The sequence below is a fragment of the Rhinoraja longicauda genome, chromosome 18 (genome assembly GCF_053455715.1).
Source record: "Rhinoraja longicauda isolate Sanriku21f chromosome 18, sRhiLon1.1, whole genome shotgun sequence".
NCBI classification, from domain to species: Eukaryota; Metazoa; Chordata; class Chondrichthyes; order Rajiformes; family Arhynchobatidae; genus Rhinoraja; species Rhinoraja longicauda.
This window is the reverse complement of record NC_135970.1, coordinates 12,172,689-12,195,260: the sequence shown is the minus strand read 5'-3', so window position 1 is coordinate 12,195,260 and position 22,572 is coordinate 12,172,689. Positions and strand designations below refer to the sequence as shown.

The 22,572-nt window shown below is 44.0% G+C and overlaps 1 protein-coding gene across 2 annotated transcripts in view; it reads left to right on the top strand.

Moving 5' to 3' along the window:
- The window catches only part of LOC144602253 (dual specificity protein phosphatase 8-like), a 227,154-nt gene that overhangs the window by 9,036 nt on the left and 195,546 nt on the right, over positions 1-22,572 (top strand). The window contains exon 1 of one of the 2 annotated variants that reach the window (XM_078415125.1): positions 6,709-6,805. The exons of the other annotated variant lie outside the window; for it this stretch is intronic. The gene's annotated coding sequence lies outside the window, so the exon portion shown is untranslated. Of the gene's footprint in view, positions 1-6,708; positions 6,806-22,572 lie in introns of those variants that run through there. 2 annotated transcript variants of the gene reach the window in all.

Below are 22,572 nucleotides of genomic sequence, written 5' to 3'. Positions count from 1 at the left end.
CAATCGGTCACCATTCAGGTAATACTCTGCTTTCCTGTTCTTGCCGCCAAAGTGGATAACCTCACATTTATCCACATTATATTGCATCTGCCATGCATTTGCCCACTCGCCTAATCTATCCAAGTCACTCTGATAACATAACATCTGATACTCATAACATCTGTCTCACCCTCACCAACACACCCACCCACCCATCACAGTACGCCCTGTCTCAGTTTTGAGCTTGCAATCTCAGCTGGAAGATGTCAGCCCGTTTGTATTTAAATATTGTGTTTAACATAAGATAATAACTCTCGGGAGAAGCAAGAACTTTCGGGAGTCAGGCCGGTGGAAAGAGGCAGAAGAATTCGGGGAGTGGGTTCCAGAGTGTGAGACTTGAGTACTAGGTTTTGGGGAAGGGTGGATGCATGGTCATGGATCATGAGATCAGTGAGTGAGGGGGACTTGGCAGGATATGGTTGAAGGGTTTCAATTAGCTGAAGTCTATTGAGGTGGTTAATGAGATGATGGTCAGTAGAAGATTGGAATAGTAATTACTGATGTAGGATATTGTTAACATCCATGTTAAAGACTGCAGAGGTTCAGTGATTGATATGTGAAGGTAGCATAGAAACATAGAAAAATAGGGGCAGGAGTAGGCCATTCAGCCCTTCAAGCCAGCACCGCCATCAATATGATCATGGCTGATCATCTAAAATCAGTACCCTGTTCCTGCTTTTTCCCCATATCCCGTGATTCCTAAATATCACAAAGTGCTGTATGCTGGATTCTTTGCGCACACTAAGCAGCCATTTTGAGGCAGATCTTGGAACTTTGCTGGTGGGACAAACATAACGCAGTGCATAAAAACCTAGAGAAAGCAGCAAAAAGAAGTTGCAGTCACGTATGCCTGACAAACTGTATTGTCTATAATGCAGGACATTGACAGAATGGTGCAGAGTCAGGTTATTTGCATAATTAGCATAAACTCTAGCACTACCTCAGCATGTTACGACAGACAGTGCGGGAAAAAAACTGCCCAGTAATCTGAATTTAAAAATGCGTTTTTGATTACAAGATCAAAATGCTTGGGTTCACTTTATCACCTATTGTTCAGGTTTAAAATATCTTTTTTTTTTTTCATTTAATTTTTAATTTTTTAAAGCATATGTACAAATAATAATAAACGACAAACTGGTTATAGAATTCTTACATAGCTTCAATTTTTAAATTTGTAAAGAAAAAATAAAGATGAAAAGAGACTATAAACTAATAGAGAGAAAGCAAAGAAAAAAGAATTACAAATATAAAGATTATGGGGATAGATCCGGGAGATAATGAGTATAGTTGTACATCCAACCCTAAACTCAAGTTTTAACTTTAGTTTTAAATTTTAGTTTTGTGATAAACCCATTTACTTTTTTAAAAATTCAATAAATGGAGACCATATTTTAAAAAATAGATCTGGTTTGTCAATGAAGGCAAACCTTATTTTTTCCAAATGCAGGTTTAAAATATCTACAGGGCAAAAATTATGTGAAAGAAACCCTAGCATGGATTTTTTAGCACTTGTGGACAATTGGCACCGATGCAGAGCTGACCATCTGAACACTGGCAAAGAAGGCACAAGGAGATGAGGGTGAGATATGTGCTTGGTAGGACTCCACCATGCTTTCAATGTCCTATAACCTGGATTTAGTGGCCAGTGTAGGCTGAAGGAGTGAAAGTGTTCAGTGAAGAAGGGTCTTGACCCAAAATGCCACCTATTCCTTTTCTCCAGAGATGCTGCCTGACCCACCTAGTTACTCTGAGTTACTCTAGCTTCTGGCGTCTATCTTTGGTTTAAATCAGCATCTGCAGTTCCTTTCTACACGGAAGTGTTGTGCATGCTGGTTCGATGGGTCCTGTTTCATTGAGTTTGTGCTAATTTCAGCTTGGTAGTGCAACATCTGCGTTGACTCTGAGTCCTACTGGGGAAGGTCTTGGATCCAAAAGGTTTGTGGAGTGAACTAGCTACGAGGTAGATGGTAGCCAGCACTGACCTAAGCTTGGCATTCAAGAAGCATTGTGGGCTGACCTTCTCCCTAACTTTGTTTATTATTCATGGCGTGCTTGATGCTGGCACGTTGTCAAGGGTGAAGCACAGAGTTCATTACCAAACAGGGACATCTCTTGGTAAGATTTACAAACCTTGATTTATCTAACCTATTGCTGGCAAGGTTACTTGTAATAACAATAGGGACATTATTAATATTACGACACTTGGAATGACTGTGACTATGCATCATGTTTCACTGAGCACTAATAATTCTATGTACTTGAAGAAAAGATTGTGTTTCTTGAAGCTTTGTTAGCTCTGGCCATTGGTTATTTTTTTTCTACCTAAACTTTATATTAGTGTAGCATTTTCATCCGGTTGTTGTTTTCATTTGGAGGGGAGGCGAAATCGATTGAGGTTGTCAGTTTGTTGAGGGTTTTTATTAGAGCACGGGACATGCATAGCTAATCTGCTCCCATTTTGAACAGAGGCTCTGATTGCCATTTAACATGCTATTTTTTCACATGCCGTGTCTTTTCAGGTTTCATTTGGTGTTAAAATATCTGAGCTAGCCTGGTGCCAGGCCTGATTCCTCATTTCCAAACTATTTCCTGGCTTCCTCTCGGTAATTGCACCAGTACTTTTCCCCCTATCATTATGAAATCTCCTTGGCGGGAGAGGATTTGGGTATGGAAAGATATTATAGTGAGCTTTGTTGTGGGGATGTATTTAATCATGTTTTTTTCCTAATTGTGGTGCAGATGCTTTTACTTGCATGAATGCCAGGTTGCACAGTTAATGGCCCCAATGACACCAGAAAGCTTGACTCTGGCCCTATCACATGGAAATAGCTGAATCAAACTACCAAAGCCCATCCTCCGAGTTCCAACAGCAATAAATCAATTCGGGGATAAGACTTCCACAAAGAGTAGCTAACTAACATAGAACATAGAGCATGTTCCTGTGCAATACTTTTCTTTCTCCACAGTGCCTGTGCCGAGCATGATGCCAAGATAAACTAATCTCATCTACCTGACCCATATCTTTCTCCAGTCCCTGCAAACCTGCAAACCTCTTCAATGCCACTATCGTATTTGCCTCCACCGACAACCACCCTGGCAGCGGTTCCAGGCTCTCATGATTAATAAAATAATATTTTAAAAAACAAAACAAAACAATCCTACACTAAACTTGTCCAGCACATCTCCTTTAAACTATGCCTCTCTCTCCTTAAACCTGTGCCCTCTAGTCTTTGATATTTGCACCTTGGAGAGGGGGAGGAGGAAGGTTATGACTGTCCATCTGTTCACAAATCAAGATTGTGTTAATTAGCCATCAAAGAGTTGTGAATCTTTGGAACGCTCTGCCTGAGATGTGGCTGCCGAGTCGTGAAGTATGTTCCAGAATGAGAGATATTTTTGGAGCAAGGGCGTTGGGAAGGAAGGTAAAGTTCTGACCATGGACTGGGTTTTCCTCGATAATACCCAGAGTTGGCTCATGGGTTTGCATGATCTCCTGTTTTTTCTTAAACTCTTTGGATTTTGCAATTAGTACATTTGTCAGTGCAGTCAAACATTAAGAAAAACACCAGTGACATGATGAATGAATAAGTTTATCGGCCAAGAATGTGCGTATACAAGGAATGTGCCTTGGTGCTCTGCTCACAAATGACAACACAAACATACAGTTAACAATTAAGAATAAAGCATAACCACATCAAAACAATAAGGATACAACATTACGGTCTAAACATGTGGGTGAAAATAAACCAGAGCAAAAAAGAGACTACAGACTTTGGTTATTGAGTAGAACTACTACTCATGGGGAAAAAAAGCTGTTTTTATGTCTGGCTGTGGCTGCTTTGACAGTCCGGAGACACCTTCCAGAGGGAAGTGCTTTAAAGATTTTGTGGCCAGGGTGAGAGGGGTCAGAGTTGATCTTGCCCGTTCGCTTCCTGGCCCTTGCAGTGTACAGTTTGTCAATGGGGGAAGGTTACAGCCAACAACTTTCTCAGCTGATCGAATGATCCGTTGCAGCCTCCGGATGTCGTGCTTGGTGGCTGAGCCAAACCAGGCCAGATTTTATCTTGTGCTAAACATTATTCCCTCTATCATGTATCTGTACACTGTGGTTGGCTCGATTGTAGTTGTGTATTATTTTTCTGCTGACTGGTGAGCATGCACTGTAGCTCAGTACACGTGCCAATAAACTAAACTAAACCTTGGAGTATATCAATGGTCAACACTTGGTTGCATGTACTTTCAGCAGATATGGGACAGAATGTGTGTTTTCTTGTCACTGGCTTTATGGTCTCACACCAACAATTCATGTCTAAGGGAAATAGCCTGAAGGATACCGAGCGCCACATTGTTCTTCAGTGGTTTTGACAATGTGACAACAGAAAGGATGTTTCCTCTTGTGGGAGAACCTAGGCTAGGGATTACTGTTTTTAAAAAGTAGGGGGTTGCCATTTTGAAATGTAAATTAGGTGAATTTCTTTCAGAGGATTGTGAGTCTTTGGAGCTCTCTTCCTGAAGCAGATTTTTTTAACATATGGATTTTTTACGTGGCGGCAGATAGAATCTTGATAGGCAAAAGATGGAAGGTCATGGGAGTGAGGAGTTGTGGATGGAAGCGGGCTTGAGAGACCGAGGTGCTAAAACTCTTGCCCCTAATTCCCATGTGGTTAAGGTTTTGGTAATGAACTAGATTGGATACCAGTGAATTGAGCACTGCACCAGTGATCAGGGCCACTTCCCTCCATTAGAAGGGGGTGTGCGGGTTTCTTCCCTATTGTGGGCTGAATTTGTCGCTGAGACTCCATGTGGTGAAGGGAGAGGGCAAGGTAAGACCTCCTCCAGTGTCTGGGCCATGTTCTGGTGTCTGTTGAACAGTTCCAGTAGTGTGGGTTCCTACCAACTGTTGCCACCATATGGTAAGAGATGTGTCCCTGTCCCTCATTTAATGTAGACTGTTTATTGGGGTCCATGGTGGAAAGAACATCTGCATCTGAAAGGGGTGAAGTGGGAGAGAATTGGAATATGGCGAAAGTGTAAGAAAATGGCTCTGAGGCACAAGATCTGTCATTATCCTGATGAATGGTGGGGCAGGCTTGGAGGGCCAGGTGGTCTACTCCTGCATCTATGTTATTATGTGGAGCAGCACCGTTAGTATTTCATACCTCATCACCAAGTTCCTGTTGGTAATGGTGAGGGTGGGTATTGCTTATCCAATCAGCTTCTGTTCTGCCAATGGTTTTGGTGCAATGTTGAGACACTTTCCCAGGGTCAGAATTGATGCAGGAGACCCCTCGGGGAGGGGGGGCTGCGTTCTTAGAAAACGGGCTGAATCGCAAAAAAAATTCTCTCCATAAAGTGAAGCGAGATCATCTGTGCATCTGTCAAGAAATGCGAGTTGAAAAAAAACAACATTTTGTGCTGATTTATTTACTTTTACTGTGAGAGTGAATTTTTGGGTGGTGATTTGCGAATTCCGCAAGGGCGTGTTTCTGTACCACTAACAACCTGAACAAGGGGGTTTGCCTGCACAGAGGGCTGCCTCACACCCACCTGCAGAGGAACATTCCTTTGCTCCTGTTTCCCCCTCCAAGGCCAGTTTGAAATGGTCACGGATCTCATCAAGCTTGTGGACTGACTGGAGCAAAACAGACAGGGAAACCTTTCACCCTGAGGGCTTCCACTGCCGGGGTTAGGTCTCCCAATGACGCTGTGCATTCTGGGAGCTGTAGCAAGCAAACAAAGAAGCAGGAGGGAGAGGGAAACCCCGGCCCAATTCCAGTTCTAATTGAGATAGACAATAGACAATAGGTGCAGGAGTAGGCCATTCGGCCCTTCGAGCCAGCACCACCATTCAATGTGATCATGGCTGATCATTCTCAATCAGTACCCCGTTCCTGCCTTCTGACCCCCTGACTCCGCTATCCTTAAGAGCTCTATCTAGCTCTCTCTTGAAAGCATTCAGAGAACTGGACACCACTGCCTTCTGAGGCAGAGAATTCCACAGATTTACAACTCTCTGACTGAAAACGTTTTTCCTCATCTCTGTTCTAAATGGCCGACCCCTTAGTCTTAAACTGTGGCCCCTGGTTCTGGACTCCCCCAACATTGGGAACATGTTTCCTGCCTCTAACATGTCCAACTGCTTAATAATCTTATATGTTTCGATAAGATCCCCTCTCATCCTTCTAAATTCCAGTGTATATAAGCCTAGTTGCTCCAGTCTTTCAACATGCGACAGTCCCGCCATTCCGGGAATTAACCTAGTAAACCTATGCTGCACGCCCTCAATAGCAAGAATATCCTTCCTCAAATTTGGAGATCAAAACTGCACACAGTACTCCAGGTGCGGTCTCACTAGGGCCCTGTACAACTGATGCTCCTTGACACCCATTTGGCCTGTTCTGGAAGAGTCCACATCATTGCCTTGGGTGAAGGTAGGGGGGGAATCTGGCCACTGGAGTTGCCAGAAACTGATCCAAGGTGGGAGCTGCCTGGTTTTCTCCTCGGATCCGCATTAATATTGCTGTGCGAGTGCCAGATTTGCATGCAGCTAGATTAGCAAGATCTGCATTTGTTGATGTGCTGCATCAGCTGCTCCCTGTGATGCATCTCGGGGGATTAAGCAGCTTGCACACGAAGATGACTTTGAGAAGGATTCTACATTGTGCTGTCATTCCTGGATTGTGCTTCAGACGCAGAATTTTAAAATACCCGAACAGCTTTGCGCACCGTGTTATGAAGCATTTTTTCTTCCTTCGTGTTTTATTTGGTGAGTTCCCTGCGTAGTTTAAATGTGGGTGATGACTGCACTAATCTCGCTTCCCACCAGTAATTGCATTTCAGGATTTTTATAATGGGGCTTTTGAGAAAGTTGTCATTTTTCCTACAAAACATTTAGAGAATATGTCAAGGAAGAGGATATCCTGTGTGGTCTGGGTTTTCTAAGTACCTTAGCCCTTTAAGGCTGCCTTTCACAAATGCTGAATGACGTTCATTCAAAGGGCTCCTTGCTGGCTCAAAATCCCTTGGTTATAACATTGGGCTGCAGCTGTCAACTCTTGTTCAGTTTCTGTTTTCCTGTTCTCTCCCCCCTGCTCCACCTTGTAATTTTACAGGGAGTTTACACTGGGTCAGTCAGCACATATTCATCCAAAGTCTGAAGAAGGGTCTCGACCCGAAACGATTCCTTTTCTCCAGAGATGCTGCCTGACCTGCTGAGTTACTCCAGCTTTTAGTGTTCATCCTTAAAACAACAGATTACTTCTCTGCTGTTTACGGGATATTTCTGCATGCAATTTGCCCATTGGGCTTCCAAATATTATGACATCAAATTCACCACAAAAAAAAAAACCCAGCCATGCAACCTTGTGAGTCTTGTCAAAGTTGTGGATGATGCCACAGAAATGCACCTGGAAATGGTTGGAGAGTTGTATGGTTTCATTCTTCTTATCTTGTGAATTCAGAGGGAATGCAGGCAAGTGTAATCTAACTTGTGGTCACTGCTGCTGACATGCAAAGGAATTGTGCTGATTTTAAAATGATGGATGGCATATGGGCTCACAGTCGTTCAGAATAGTATTTTCCATGTGTTTCAAGAGGCTGTCATCAGTCTGAAGAAGGGTCTCGACACGAAATGTTACTCATTCCTTCTCTCTAGAGATGCTGCTGTCTCACTGAGTTACTCCAGCATTTTGTGTTTCTTTTCAGTTTAAACCAGCATCTGAAGTTCCTTTCTAAACAAATCTCCCCTTTGATTTGGGGTCAGTTGCACACATTTCGAAGGTACAGCTGACCTATGAAACCTGATGGGAGAAATAGGTCAAAGGTTTTGCCTGACCCGCTGTGTCACTCCAGAACATTGTGTCTTTTTATAAACCAGCATCTGCAGTTCCTTGTATCTACAAAGGGTTTTGCTCATTTGTTTAATACTGAGGCTGTTTCACGGGGGCCTGTTGTTGCCAACCCTTATTGTCCGAGACTCTCTGCACTCCCAGTCCTAGCTGTGCAGATTTAGATGTGCTGCCAGATCTGGGATTCAAAGGGAAAAGATGAAACTGGGATCACCTCTTGTGACCATCTTGATGGCTCGGTCAATGAATCGGGCTGCAAGTACTTACAGCCCAGATGCTTTCCTTGAAGAGCAGTCACTTGGGAGCAGCACCTTTGAAAGTGTAACCGTGTAAAAATCAGCCCCTTTAAGGGAGAGAGGAGGGAGGGAAAAAATAACGAGAAGTTGACCAGTAAATAAGATTTTGGAATAAATTACAACCCTTGAACAAACACCACAATGATACTGTTGTTTATTCCAACAATCACTTGGAATTTGAAACTGATTTTTAGTACTGTACCGCACTGATTTCGACCAGATTTCCACTGCGTGACTCAAGAATCTTTCCTTTGTTGTATGTTCTTTGCCTGCACTGTGTAGGTGTAATTGCAGAATGAGACCTGGGTTCTTTGTACAACAGCACATAATATGCTGCGCTGTCTCAATCGGCCTGTGTGCTTTAATGCGATTCCGCTTTTTATTATTTTGAAAATCCTAATGCTATGTTTAGTGTAAATTTAATTTATTTGTTAAATACCCTCTGTTGAGAAATAAAAAACAGAGGATGAGAATTGGCATAAATATGCAGTGGTTTTGCAAAACTATTGATGTATGGTTCGAACAATCCCGGACCGAATCCTCTGCCACTCTGTCATCCTCCAAATTCTCCTTTGGATTTCAATGATTATTCGTCTCTCCGTTTTAAAGGATGCAATGTGCTCTATCCCATCAAGCCCAGTGGCATGGCACGGCACGATCCAATCATTTTCACCTGTGTTGTCCTTTCACTGAGAGTGATCCAGAAAGCATCACCGGCTGTACTTTTTGCCCGACGCTAATAGGCATCTGCAATGTACGCGGCTTTCCCCTGGAAGATGACCCTTCCCTTTGCACCCCAAGTAGTCCGCCCGCCCGCCATGAGGGGTTGGGGTAACCCAATAACATTATTCTGATATGACATCCTTTTTAACCAAGTATTATTGATAACGTTGCAGCAGCCAATGAATTGGAGGTGGGTGGATATACGAGTCACTACAGTTTGTTGTAAATGGTCTTTACTTGCAAAGCCACACTTTGGTATTGGTTTATTATTGCCAAATGTATCAAGATACAGTAAAAATCTTTGTTTTCCTGCTAACCATTCAAATGTGATAATACTACACGTGAATACAATCCAGCCATGCACAAGTACCACAGGTAGAATGAAGAGAAAAATACCAGAATGCAGAATATAGTTGCTCAGCATTGTCATGTAATAGTTCTTGGGGTTTGGGTTTATTTTTGTCACATGTACCGAGTTACAGCGAGAAGCTTTGTTTTGCATGCTATCCAAACAGATCAGATGTACCATATGTACGTACAAACAGTTCAAACTCAAGTACAATAGATAGAGCAAAGGGGAAAGTACAGAGCACAGAATATAGTTCACAGCATTGTCGTGCATCAGTTCCTTTGGACAAAGTCCATTGTCTGCAATGAGGTAGGTTGGAAAATCGGAACTGTACCCTGGCTTGTGGAGGACCGTTGAGAAGTCAGAGGGCGGTAGGGATAACGTGCTTTCAAGCTTTTGTATCTTCTGCCCAAAAGGAGTTTGGAGAAAAGGAAATGACGGGTGGAAAAGGTCTTTGATTATGCTAGCTGCTTTCCTGAGGCAGCGTGAACTGTAGATGGAATCAATGGTGAGGATAGTCTGGTCTGTGTCAGGGACTGGACTACATCCACTACTCTCTGCGAATTCTTGCAGAATCGGGCATAGCTGTTTCTAAACCAACTTGTGATGCAATACGTGAATCTGCCTTCCATGGTGTGTTGGGAAAAAAACTGCAGATGCTGGTGTAAATCGGAGGTAGACACAAAATGCTGGAGTAACTCGGCCTGACCCGCTGAGTTACTCCAGCATTTTATGTCGACCTGCCTTCCATGGTGCATGTGTGGATGTTGGTAAGGGGTTATTGGAGACCTGCCGAATTTCCTGATCTCCTGAGGAAGTGGAATATTCGGTGAGATTTTTTTTTTGACCATAGCTTCAATGTAGTTGGTTGAGCATTGTTTGTTGGTAATATTTATGCATCAGAATGTGAAACTTTTTGAAGTGTGGAGAGGACCAGAACTACAGTGTCTTCTCTTGCTAAAAGCAGGGGTAAATTCTCCAGAATATGGCAGCGATTGGAGGATAGTTATTTATAAACTTTTGTGCATCAAATTGGTGTGGTCGCCAAGTTTGATTGCTGCAAATTACCCGGTCACCTCCTCTCTGGTTGCCCTAACAGTGTCACGAAATATGACAGAATTTAAAAGCACCCTGCTGAGTCAAGAGTGCTGACGTTTCGTTAATCAATCCCAGACAGATTCCACTTTTTCATTATTCTTCTCCCTCTGACTCACTGAAAGACAGTTTATTTAACTAACCAAAAATAAACCCACCACATTACATTTGAAGGAGTGGCATTGATTGATATAGGGGGGAAAAGAAAGATCTTGACTTTACATAGCACTCTTCATAACCTCGAGACCACCCAGAGTGTTTTAAAACTCTTGAGCCGTTTTGAAGTTGTCACCCCTGTGATGTGGCAGCCAAATCTCACAGAGCAAGATCCCACAAAACCAAGTGAAAATACCCAGATGTGTAACCGTGAAGGAACTGCAGATGCTGGTTTATACTGAAGATAGACACAAATTGCTGGAATAACTCGGCGGGGCAGGCAGTCTGGAGAGAAAATCTGAAGAAGGGTCTCGACCCGAAACGTCACCCATTCCTTCTCTCCTGAGATGCTGCCTGTCCCCCTGAGTTACTCCAGCATTTTGTGTCTACCTTCGAAAATAACCGGATGATCCACTTCATGAATCAGTTTTTATCAAGGAATAGCTGTTCCTAAGAGGACATCTAGTGCTGTTCTTCAGAATATCGTCGAGGGTTCATCTACCCTAGAAGCCCTTCCTCTTTACCAGTCTTGGAAGTAAAATGAGACACCTTGCAATTCAACCTGGAGTCATCCCAAGACCTTTGGTGAATAGAAGTATTCACTGTTTAAAATAAAAAAATTAACTGGATTGTTACGGGTTTCATCGACATGGCATGTGATGTCCTGTATACTATTCCCTATGAATCCTCACATAGCTGCCTGGAGTGCAACTTGATGTTGGAGTTCTGGGATGAAGCGCACGCACTGACAGTAAAGATGGGACATGAGGATTTACAATTACTTGCTGTTGCAGATTGTGGAGAGGGTGTTAATGCTGGCAAATGGGAGGGAGCAAGAGCAATGCAATCAGTTGCAGGCTTGAGGGAACGTTCCTTTCAACTCCATCCTAACTCAGTGGCCAGAATGGACCACCATCTCTTTAAGAGAAGGAATGGGTGACGTTTCGGGTCGAGACCCTTCTTTAAACTCTCGACTCGTAATGTCATCCATTCCTTCTCTCCAAAGATGCTGCCTGTTCCGTTGAGTTACACCAGCATTTTGTGTCTATCTTCGGTGTAAAGCAGCATCTGCAGTTCATCCTTACACTATCTCTTTAAGGATGCCTCATTGAAATGGGAAAGGAAGGTTAAATCTAGTGTAGAAATGAGGACCTGCGGATGCCGGTTTACAATAAAAGACACAAAATGGTGGAGTAACTCAACGGTTCAGGCAGCATCTCTGGGGAACATGGATAGATGATGATTTGCATTGAGATCCTTCTTCAGACTGTTCTAAGTCCATTGTTCTTGCCGCAAGTACATTCTCTATCCCTGCACTGCATTGATTTACAACATATTGAAGGTGATGAGGAAATATCCTGAGATGTCATATGCAGCTCATTCACATCTCAGTCTGATTTTCTGCAGGGGTGGTCAAGAGGCAAGGAGGACTAAGGTGGAGGAGTCAAAATATATTGACCAACATATTCAACGAAAGCTTCTTTGCAACAACCATCAGGTTCTTGAATACTGCACAAAACTAACCTCCACTATGAACTACGGCCTCTCTTTGATAGCAATTAAGGACTAATTGGGGTTATTAATTTTTTGTATTTTTGTTTATTATATATCTGTGTAGTGTGCTTGCAAATCTGCTATTCTGCTACAAATAAGAATTTAATTGTTCTATTGCAGGTTCGTATGACATTCACGACTCTTCAAATAAATAGTCATTGTTGCTTAGATTTTAGAGATACAACGCGGAAACAGACCCTTTGGCCCATCAAGTCCACACCGACCAGCGATCACCCCATACACTAGCACTATCCTACACACTAGGGACAATGCTTTACAAGAGCTAATTAATCTACAAATCTGTACGTCTTTGGAGAGTGGGAGGAAACCAGCGAAAACTGTTTCACCCAGTGAAAACTGTTGCAGTCACAGGGAGAATTGTGCAAACTCCAGACAGACAGCACCTGTAGTCAGGATTGAACCCGGGTCTCTGGCGCTGTGAGGCAACAACTCTACTACTGTGCCACCCTAACTGTTTTTTGTAGTCTTACTTGAGCCAGGAGAACAGGGTGCACCAGGACCTGACAGATGGGAAAATAAACCCCTTGCTCTTGAATTTAAAATAAAATCACTTTTGCATCAGAATTCACGAAATAAGAATTGCAACCTGCGTCAAAGTGAGAAGAAAGTTCAACACCGCCACTTGGAACATAATGGTCCCAGGATCCTTTTAAAAACACCGTTCAATGCTCTCTTGCCATTGTAAGATGAAGCTAACTGCTGAACCAGAGATGGATTAAATTATGGTTTGAACAAGGCTGCTTTTGTAGTTAGATTGCATATTTTCAAATGCATACCCCTGCTATAAATTGCAGTGATTTCAGCCTGGGATCAATGTTTGTGGAAGCATTTGGTGTGTGCTTGATTGCTTCTCACTCATTTCCAAGTTATCTCTGCTCCTTTGACCTATAGAGTACTTGGAAATTTACTCTTGTAGATATTGGTGTATTGTACAAAATTAGATAATGTGTTTAAAGGAGAATAATAGGTGAGACAATCTGTTTCTGGGGTACTAGTGTTTTTTTTGCATCGTGAGGAGAAAGCTCATACCTCTAGGAATGCTTTTCAAGAACAGGTACACAGTCTGGCAGCCATAAGTAAATACTTCTCTCTATTAAAAGTAAATTATTACATAAGAGGAGCCATATTATGAAGACACATCTGTTCCCTTCCCAAGTGGATGGTAAGAACTCCTCCCTTGATGCTCCCTACAATGCAGCCTTCTGGTAGTCGGACTTTCTTGCAATTTCTCACGAATAAGCAAGGCAATGCAGCAGCAGAGATATTTTGTAGCGACACTGACTGCATTTTGCATTTGGAGAATATGCCCGTCAGTGTTGCCGTCTAGGTACGATGTCCCTGGAGACTTCAAATGCAATTCGCAGTGGCCTTTACAGATCAGCAACCGTGTTTCCAACTCGGTGATTTCATTAGGTACCAGATACCGTCTTGTGGAGGCTAAGCACAGCCAAAGTAGCTACGATTCAATCAGTCAGTGAAAGGAGCATAGTGTGTCATCATGGTGCTTGAGCACAGGGACATGCTTTATTTAATCGGAGGTTTAATTGAACATAATGAGAAAATTGCACAGATACAAGCACTGAGCAGTGAGATTTTCATCGTCGACCTTGTGCTGGAGCTGAGAGAGGAAGAATCTCAGGATTCAGGATATCTTTATTTGTCATCCAAAAAACAAGTGTTTTGGACGAGATTTCGTCACCCACAGTCCAACAATAAGAGCAATAAAATAAGCAAGTTACGCAACCCCAACCAACACAAAAGACAAAAAAAAAAGAAACATCCATCACATGTTGAGTCTCCTCCAGTCCCCTCCTCACTGTGATGGAAGGCCAGAATGTCATTTCTCTTCCCTTGCCGTCTTCTCCCGCGGTCAGGCTGTTGTACTTGCCACGTTCCAGGCCGCGCCGGGCGGTGAACAACCTGCATTTATTAATCTGGAGAGAGGAGCTGTGGGGGGGGGGGGGGGGGTTGTGGGAACCTCCAAGCTACATTAGTACATTTAGTGAAGCCATTGGATCAGATCCCCAGTGAAGGCGAGCGGTAAATTACTAATGATGCTGGTGACCCATCGGGGTAGGGGGCAGGCACCACTCTCAGTGTTCCTACAGGCCTGGGGTGGCAAGTTGGCTGCTTGCTTGTTGTGAATAAGCGAACGGGAGATGAGCTTCCATCCCGCAACACCATTCAATCGCATTATACCTTCTATTTACCCATCTTGTGGAGATCAAAGGTGCAATTCAACCAATTTGAAAGAATCAGTCTCGATTAAAGCTGACATTAACATTTTGACGGGTACATGGATAGGACGGGTTTAGACAATAGACAATAGGTGCAGGAGTAGGCCATTCAGCCCTTCGAGCCAGCACCGCCATTCAATGCGATCATGGCTGATCACTCTCAATCAGTACCCCGTTCCTGCCTTCTCCCCATACCCCCTCACTCCGCTATCCTTAAGAGCTCTATCCAGCTCTCTCTTGAAAGCATCCAACGAACTGGCCTCCACTGCCTTCTGAGGCAGAGAATTCCACACCTTCACCACTCTCTGACTGAAAAAGTTCTTCCTCATCGCCGTTCTAAATGGCCTACCCCTTATTCTTAAACTGTGACCCCTTGTTCTGGACTCCCCCAACATTGGGAACATGTTTCCTGCCTCTAATGTGTCCAATCCCCTAATTATCTTATATGTTTCAATAAGATCCCCCCTCATCCTTCTAAATTCCAGTGTATACAAGCCTTAGAGGGATATGGGCCAAATGCAGGCAGGTGGGACGAGTGTAGATGGGACATGTTGGTCGGTGTGGGCAAGTTGGGCCAAAGGGCCTGATTCCCCACTATGACTCGATAAAAAGCTGCAGTTGCTGGTTTACAAAAAAGGACACAAAGTGTTGGAGTAACTCAGCGGGTCCAGCAGCATCTTTAGGGTGGGGACCCCGATTCCACAATATCACGCGTCCGTGATCTCCAGAAGTGCTGTCCGACTTGCTGAGTTATTTTAGCATTTTGTGTTTCTTATTTTTAAACATTAAAGTTGCATTTTCAATTGAAATTTTAGTTTGGGTCCAAATAACTTGAAAGATTTCCTTGTTGAAAGTGGATGGAAGTGTGAGTTGGTGGGCAGGATTTTGCATTGCAGGGTGCCTCACCATTTCTTTGTGGTCAGTTCAATGTTTGCTTCCCTTTCTGCTCTCGGCTAAGTGAGAGGGAAGGACATTCAATTTGATCCTTTGTAGCCACCGCACAATAATGCATCATGAAATATTTACTTGCAAATGCACCACATGAAAGGATATTTTCCACAAGGAACTTGGCAGCCTTCATTACCGTCTTGTAAAAGAGCCAGTTTCCCGATGGTAGGGCAGGGCTATTGGTGAGACCATTTAACCCGGTCTGCTTTTGTACAAATCTCTGGGGGACTATAGATTGATGGAGTCCAGGTACTATACTGTGACTTGCTATCAACCATAGGAGAAGCACCATGGTGTTGCAGTTAACATGGCTGCCTCACAGTTCTGGTCATGGTCATACAGCGTGGAACCAGGAAATGTGCATCAGTCTGAAGAAGGGCCTCGACCCGAAATGTCACCCATTCTCTCTCTCCTAGATGCTGGCTGACCTGCTGAGTTACTCCAGCATTTTGTGATACCTTCGATGGAAACAGGCCCGTACAGCATGGAAACAGGCATGGAAACAAGAGTAGATGCCACATCTACTCTCGTCCCACTTTCCTGCCCACCGTGTCCCTGTAAACCTTTCCTATCCACGTACCTGTCCAAATAGTGTGGTGACCAAGGTTTGGCCTGACCTGCCACGTGGAGTTTGCATGGTGTCCCTGTGGGGTTCCTCCCATATCCCAAAGACATGCTTGGGTGATGAGGCAAAGGTAAATTGCCTTTCGGTGAGTCGTCGGAGAAAATTCGGATGTAAAAAGGTGTTTGCTTATGGGCACGTGTGGGAGAATATATTTCAAGACCATGATACTTCTATGCGAATGCCCTGAGAGCCAGCATGCAGTTGATGGGACGAATGGCCCCTTGCTGTGTGGAAATGTCTATGATATGGGAGCAGCAAATAATTCCTTGTGTGCCTTAGCATGCATTTCTTTTTGTTAGTTAAGCTTGATTTGTTATGCAGACAAGGGATAGAGTCCAGACAATAACACTGGGTGAAGTTCCACAGGAAGAAATGATGTAATGTGAAGCTTTGCCATGTCTTTGTTGGATTGATCTGGAGCAATGGGATGCAGCTGCAACTGCTGCTGTGTTCCTGTGTGTAAAGGTGGCTAATGCACTGGTGCTTAAAAACCCTTTTCCCTATTCATCATTGAAAGAGGTTGATCAAAATAATTCAGCAATTCATTTTAAAGATTCTGTGTGCAGAAGGGCTTGCAACTGGTGACATAGTTATTTTTAACTTCAGGTTCAGCCATTAAATTGCAAGCTCAAAACACGGCTAAGAACACAATCATACACCAAAAGATGTCACAAAATACATAGCGCCCAAGAGCTGTACCCTACCCCCCCCCCCCCCCCCCCCCACACAAATGGAATTGCATTCAATCTGAAAAGCCCTTGTGATGGGGATACGCAATAAATTTTGTGCATCTAGGCTGCCAACTGTGGTCAGATGTGTTCCCGGGAGATTGACCATGCAACCACTTTTGAAGACCCACTCCATCTCTTAAATAGACATCGGGCCTACAAAGCAATTATATAGCATCTTGCATTTCCTTTTCTGAAAGCCCCAAAGCACGTTACAGGTAATGGGACCTGGGAACAAAAGGCTTTGTTTAACATCCCAGCTGAAAAATAGCACCCCTGACAGTGCAGCACTCTCTCAGTACTTCTCCAATGTGTATCCTTGGATGCACAACAGATTCTGATTGATGCACAAAGGGACACAAGGTGCTGGAATAACTCAGCAGGCCAGGCGGGATCTCTGGGGAACATATATAGGTGACACTTTGGATAGGTGCAAGGGTCTCGACCCAAAACGACACCGATCCATGTTTTCCAGTGATGCTGCCTGGCCTGCTAAGCTACTCCACCACTCTCTATCCTTAGATAGTTTTGTTCTATTATGAATGGAACGTCTGGAGTGCATCTTTCCCACACCAATTGGAATGTTGAAAGACGCCACTATTTAACGACATAACTGCAAATGGTTAAATGGCGCCTATTGCCAATAACACTATATCAATATCTCAAAATTGTGTAGAAAAGAAATGCAAGTAATCCCTGCATTCCCTCTCTTCCACCACTCCCTTGTTATCCTATTAGTCCCACTGTTCGCATCCCTGTATCCTCCCCAGCCAACAATGGGGCATTATGGTCTCCACCCTTCCTTGGTCATGTGTTTCCGGCCCTGATGTGTTCTGGCCTTTTCCTACCTCCTGGTCCCTCCCCTTTACTTTCAGTCTAAAGAAGGGCTCCCTCCCAAAATGTCACCCACAATTTCTCTCCAGAGATGCTGCCTGATCCACTGAGTTACTCCAGCACTTTATGTCTATTCTCAAATTAAAATGTTTGTTAAAAAACCATTTTTGTTGGTGGCGAATAATTTGTTTTAATATTGTTCGCAGCTTTAGCTTTTAATTTAAGGAAGGTTGCAACTCTGCACACATGACAATAAACGGGTTGGTTGCAGACTGAGATGTATTTTCTAGACCATAAGGAAACTGTACTGACACTGTGAAAATGAATGGTGAGAGATGGGCTTGGAAGCCATTAGTACACACTTGGGAATTCCAATGGGAGCATCGCAAATGATGCAGCTTTCTGCTTAGCACTTGGGCTCAATAAAGGTTGACATGTATTTCCAAGGCTCCTAATGTCTCCTGTGTAGCATTTGGGCACATTGGCAAGAAGCTACGTCATCCCAAGCATTGTTTCAACAGGTCTGGCACTACTATCACAGTTGTAATTATTTGCCTCTTACTTTGGTGCTGCCAAGTTTCTAGCAACTGGGCTGAACTGAGCTGGTCGACTGCCAGGTGTTCTCCCTGTGACTCAGTTTGTTGCAGACTCTCACAAGAGGCTGGCTGGAAACGGGTCCCTCGGCCCATCTTGTCAATGCCAACCAAGTCGGCATTCTTAGGTGATCCCACTTGCCAGCATTTGGCTCATACCCTTCCTCTCCACATATGTCCAAATGCTTTTAAAAGCTGTAATTGTATTCACTTCTGTTGGCAGTTCTTTCCAGACTATCCTCTGACTGTAAAGAAAAAAGCCTCCTGAATCTCAGGGACAATTTTCTTCACGTGGAGGGCAGATCACCCTGAACCAGAAGGCTTTGCTGCTGTGCCCACTGCTGAAAAGGGAGGTGGGGCACCAACATACTGGCGAGAGAGTCCAGATATGCCCCTTCACCCCGATATCAGCCATGGGCAGATATACCAATGCCATTCATTTCAATTAGCCTGTTGGCCCTGTGAGAAAAGGTGTTTGAATTACTTTGATCCTTTATTTTTCTTCATGTTTGAATTTGCTTGTACTGCACTGAGGTTTTAATGAGGTGTGTACATAATTTATAGATTTCACAATATTTTAATGAATTTAACTGTTTTCTGCATGGATAGTCAAGGTTTGGAGGGATATGGGCCAAACGTAGGCGAGTGGGGTTAGCGTAGATGCTGCATCTTGGTCAACATGGGCAAGTTGGACCGAAGGGCCTGTTTGTGGGCTGTTTGACTCTACATGTCCCTAACAATCAGAGGCTTTCGTTAATGGTTGAGAAGCTGTGACAGTTGGGGCTCTCTTGGGACCTGGCTTCTGCTTGAGGCTTGTACCCTTCTCCATCCCACAGGTAAGGAGGGTCGGGTTAGTTCTGCCCTCCGCATCCAATGAAGGTAAGTATGCACCTTGGGCAGGCACTATGGGTGGGCAGGTTGGGCTGCAGGCTGAATGCAGCGCATTAGCTCGTAGGGTCAGTGGTGCTCGCTGCTCACATAGTCAGGTTTTCTGGAGTGGGGCAGTCAGGATTTGCAGGCCGCAGTATTCTAGGTTTAAAGCCTTTGGTTCCCAAGCCCCGGAGTTGGCTGTATTCAGGCAGTTGATCTGCAGGCCTCAGGTGCTTGGGCTTCATCCCATCTCAAAATTACATCTTAAATTTTGTGCAAATCGAGTAAAGTTAATAAGAATCATTTATAGTGGGATGATGATCAGCTGTAAAATGGATGCCTTTGGAGAGGTGCAGGTTGCTCCCTCTACTTAGCATCTACTTTTACATTGAAGGCTGGCTGATGGAACAATGTTCCAGGGAAACAAATCTTGATGTTGAAACTTAAATAAACTAAATTGCAGTGGTAGAGTTACTGCCTTACAGCATCCAAGACCCAGGCTCGATCCCGGGTATGGGTGCTGTCTGTACGGAGTTTGCATGATCGCCCTGTGACTGCGTGGGTTTTCTCTGCTCCAGTTTCCACCCATATTCCAAAGACGTACAGGTTTGTAGGTTACTTGGCTGATGTAAATTATCCGTAATGTAGGATATCGTTAGTGTATGGGTGATCATTGATCGGCAAGGTCTCAGTGGGCTGATGTCCTGTTTCCACGCTAAACTAAAGCTGAAATTTGTAGCTCACAAAACTTTATTTGACTTTTTCTTGCCCATTATTGTATCAGTTAAATATAGGTATTCCCTAAATGTATGGGTAAAGTTGACTCTTCAATGCTGAGTTTGAATTCAACAAAGCAGAAGTGCTGGAGGAACTCATCGGATCAGGCAGCATCTGTGGGGGAGGGAATGAACAGACGACTTTTTGGAATGCGACCCCTCTTCAGACTGTTTGAATTCCATTAATAGGCCCAGCCAAGATGTGGTGTGCGTGCATCTGTCGAGAGACTCGTGAAGGGATTAAGGCTGATATTTAACAATCTATCCGTCCCGCCCACCCTATTCGGTGTACTAGTTTTCCTGTCGTCCTGGTGAGTTTCATTGTCTGTAACTCGTTTTCATCTAGCAAACAATAAACAATGGCCTGTTTCCTTTATCATCGTCACTTTTTTACATATCATTCATTCATTTGTTCTATATCACGTCAATATCTCTCATTTCCCTCTCCCCTGATTCTCAGTCTTGAGAAGGGTCTCGACCCGAAGCATCACCTATCCCTTTTCTCCGGGGATGCTGTCTGTCCCGCTGAGTTACTCCAGCATTTTGTGTCTCTCTTCGGTGTAAACCAGCATCTGCAGTTCCTTCCTACACAATCTATAGCATCTGCAGTTCCTTCCTACACAATCTATCAATTGTTGCATTGAATAAACTCGGTGATAGGCTCCAGATACCCTCGCCAGGGAAACGTCATCACCGCATCTACCCCATCGTAAGAATTTTGTATCTTTCAATGAGATTGTTTGTCATTGTGCTAAAGTCTGGACATTCCACGTCTGTTGGATCTAAATCAGCCGAGTGGTTTAGAGTAAACCGACCTTTTTTTAAAAATAATGAACAACTGCAGGGGATATCCGATTCCAGAAAGAATTTGATGGCAAAGTAATTCTAAGTATTCCAAAACTTATGCGGATTAGTTTCTAAAAGTGAGCCAGGCTCTATTGGAATGGGGGTGGAGCACCATGTGTTGATGGAGAGGTGAGAGTTGGATGTTATCCACACAAAGAAATTACAATGCGGAATATCTTATAATAAGACTGAAGAAGGAGGAACCAACTGATTAATTGTTGTGACTAAATTAGTTCGCTTTCTCTCCTGCCACCCACCATCCTCAATTCAGGGAAGCAACGAAGAGAGAGATAAAGTCGGAAAAGAGTCATGAAGGGATTAAAAGTACCATTAACAAATTTGCAGATGATACAAAGCTGGGTGGTAGTGTGAACTGTGAGGAAGATGCTATGAGGTTGCAGGGTGACTTGGACAGGTTGTGTGAGTGGGCGGATGCATGGCAGATGCAGTTTAATGTGGATAAGTGTGAGGTTATCCACTTTGGTGGTAAGAATAGGAAGGCAGATTATTATCTGAATGGTGTCAAGTTAGGAAAAGGGGACGTACAACGAGATCTGGGTGTCCTAGTGCATCAGTCACTGAAAGGAAGCATGCAGGTACAGCAGGCAGTGAAGAAAGCCAATGGAATGTTGGCCTTCGTAACAAGAGGAGTTAAGTATAGGAGCAAAGAGGTCCTTCTGCAGTTATACAGGGCCCTAGTGACACTGCACCTGAGGTACTATGTGCAGTTTTGGTCTCCAAATTTGAGGAAGGATATTCTTGCTATTGAGGGCGTGCAGCGTAGGTTTACTAGGTTAATTCCCGGAATGGCGGGACTGTCATATGTTAAAAGACTGGGGCAACTAGGCTTGTATACACTGGAATTTAGAAGGATGAGAGGGCATCTTATCGAAACATATAAGATTATTAAGGGGTTGGACACGTTAGAGGCAGGAAACATGTTCCCAATGTTGGGGGAGTCCAGAACCAGGGGCCACAGTTTAAGAATAAGGGGTAGACCATTTAGAATGGAGATGAGGAAAAACTTTTTCAGTCAGAGTTGTAAATCTGTGGAATTCTCTGCCTCAGAAAGCAGTGGAGGCCAATTCTCTGAATGCTTTCAAGAGAGAGCTAGATAGAGCCTTAAGGATAGCGGAGTCAGGGGGTATGGGGAGAAGGCAGGAACGGGGTACTGATTGAGAATGATCAGCCATGATCACATTGAATGGTGGTGCTGGCTCGAAGGGCCGAATGGCCTAGTCCTGCACCTATTGTCTATTGAAACAAGGAACTGCAGATGCTGGTTTACAAAAAGGGTACAATGTTCTCGAGTAACTCAACGGGTCAGACCCAATGTTCTAGGGTCAGGCAGCATCACTGGACAACATGGAGAAGTGATATGTTGGGTCTGGGCCCTTCTTCAGACTGACTGTCAGTCCAGTCGGTCCGAAGAAGGGGACCAACCCAAAACGTCACCCATCCATGTTCTCCAGACAAGCTGCCTGACCCACTCAGTTTCACCGGGACATTGTTGTCTTTCCTCTCTTCATGTTGCTTTGTTTTGCCAGATATGTGGAGTAGAACGTGGAACATGGCATTGTAACTTCTCCAAGATTCAGTGAGATGGTAAAGACCATCAGGAGGATTTGCTACATTAAAATAGCTGCGCCTATTAAGTAGCACAATACATTCAATAAAGAGGCAGAGGCTGTGTAGAAAACATTCTATTAACCTGGGGAAGGAGAGCAACCAGATGCTGTGGGTTGTCATGAAGACTTAAAAACAATGTGCATTTGTGATTACTCAAAAGAGATGGTGACAGAGTGACACAGCTGCTGCCTCATGACCGCAGGGACTCAAATTTGATCTTGAACTCTGGTGCCGTCTGTTTGGATTGCTTGGCCTCCCAGTGGGTGCTCCAGTTTCCTCCAACGTCCCAAAGACGGGCAAGTTAGTTGGCCGCTGTGCATTCACCCTGGTGTAGATGGGTGGTAGGGGAACCAGGGTGGAGTTGATGGGCCTCTGAGAGAGAATTGGTTACAGGAAAAACGAAGCG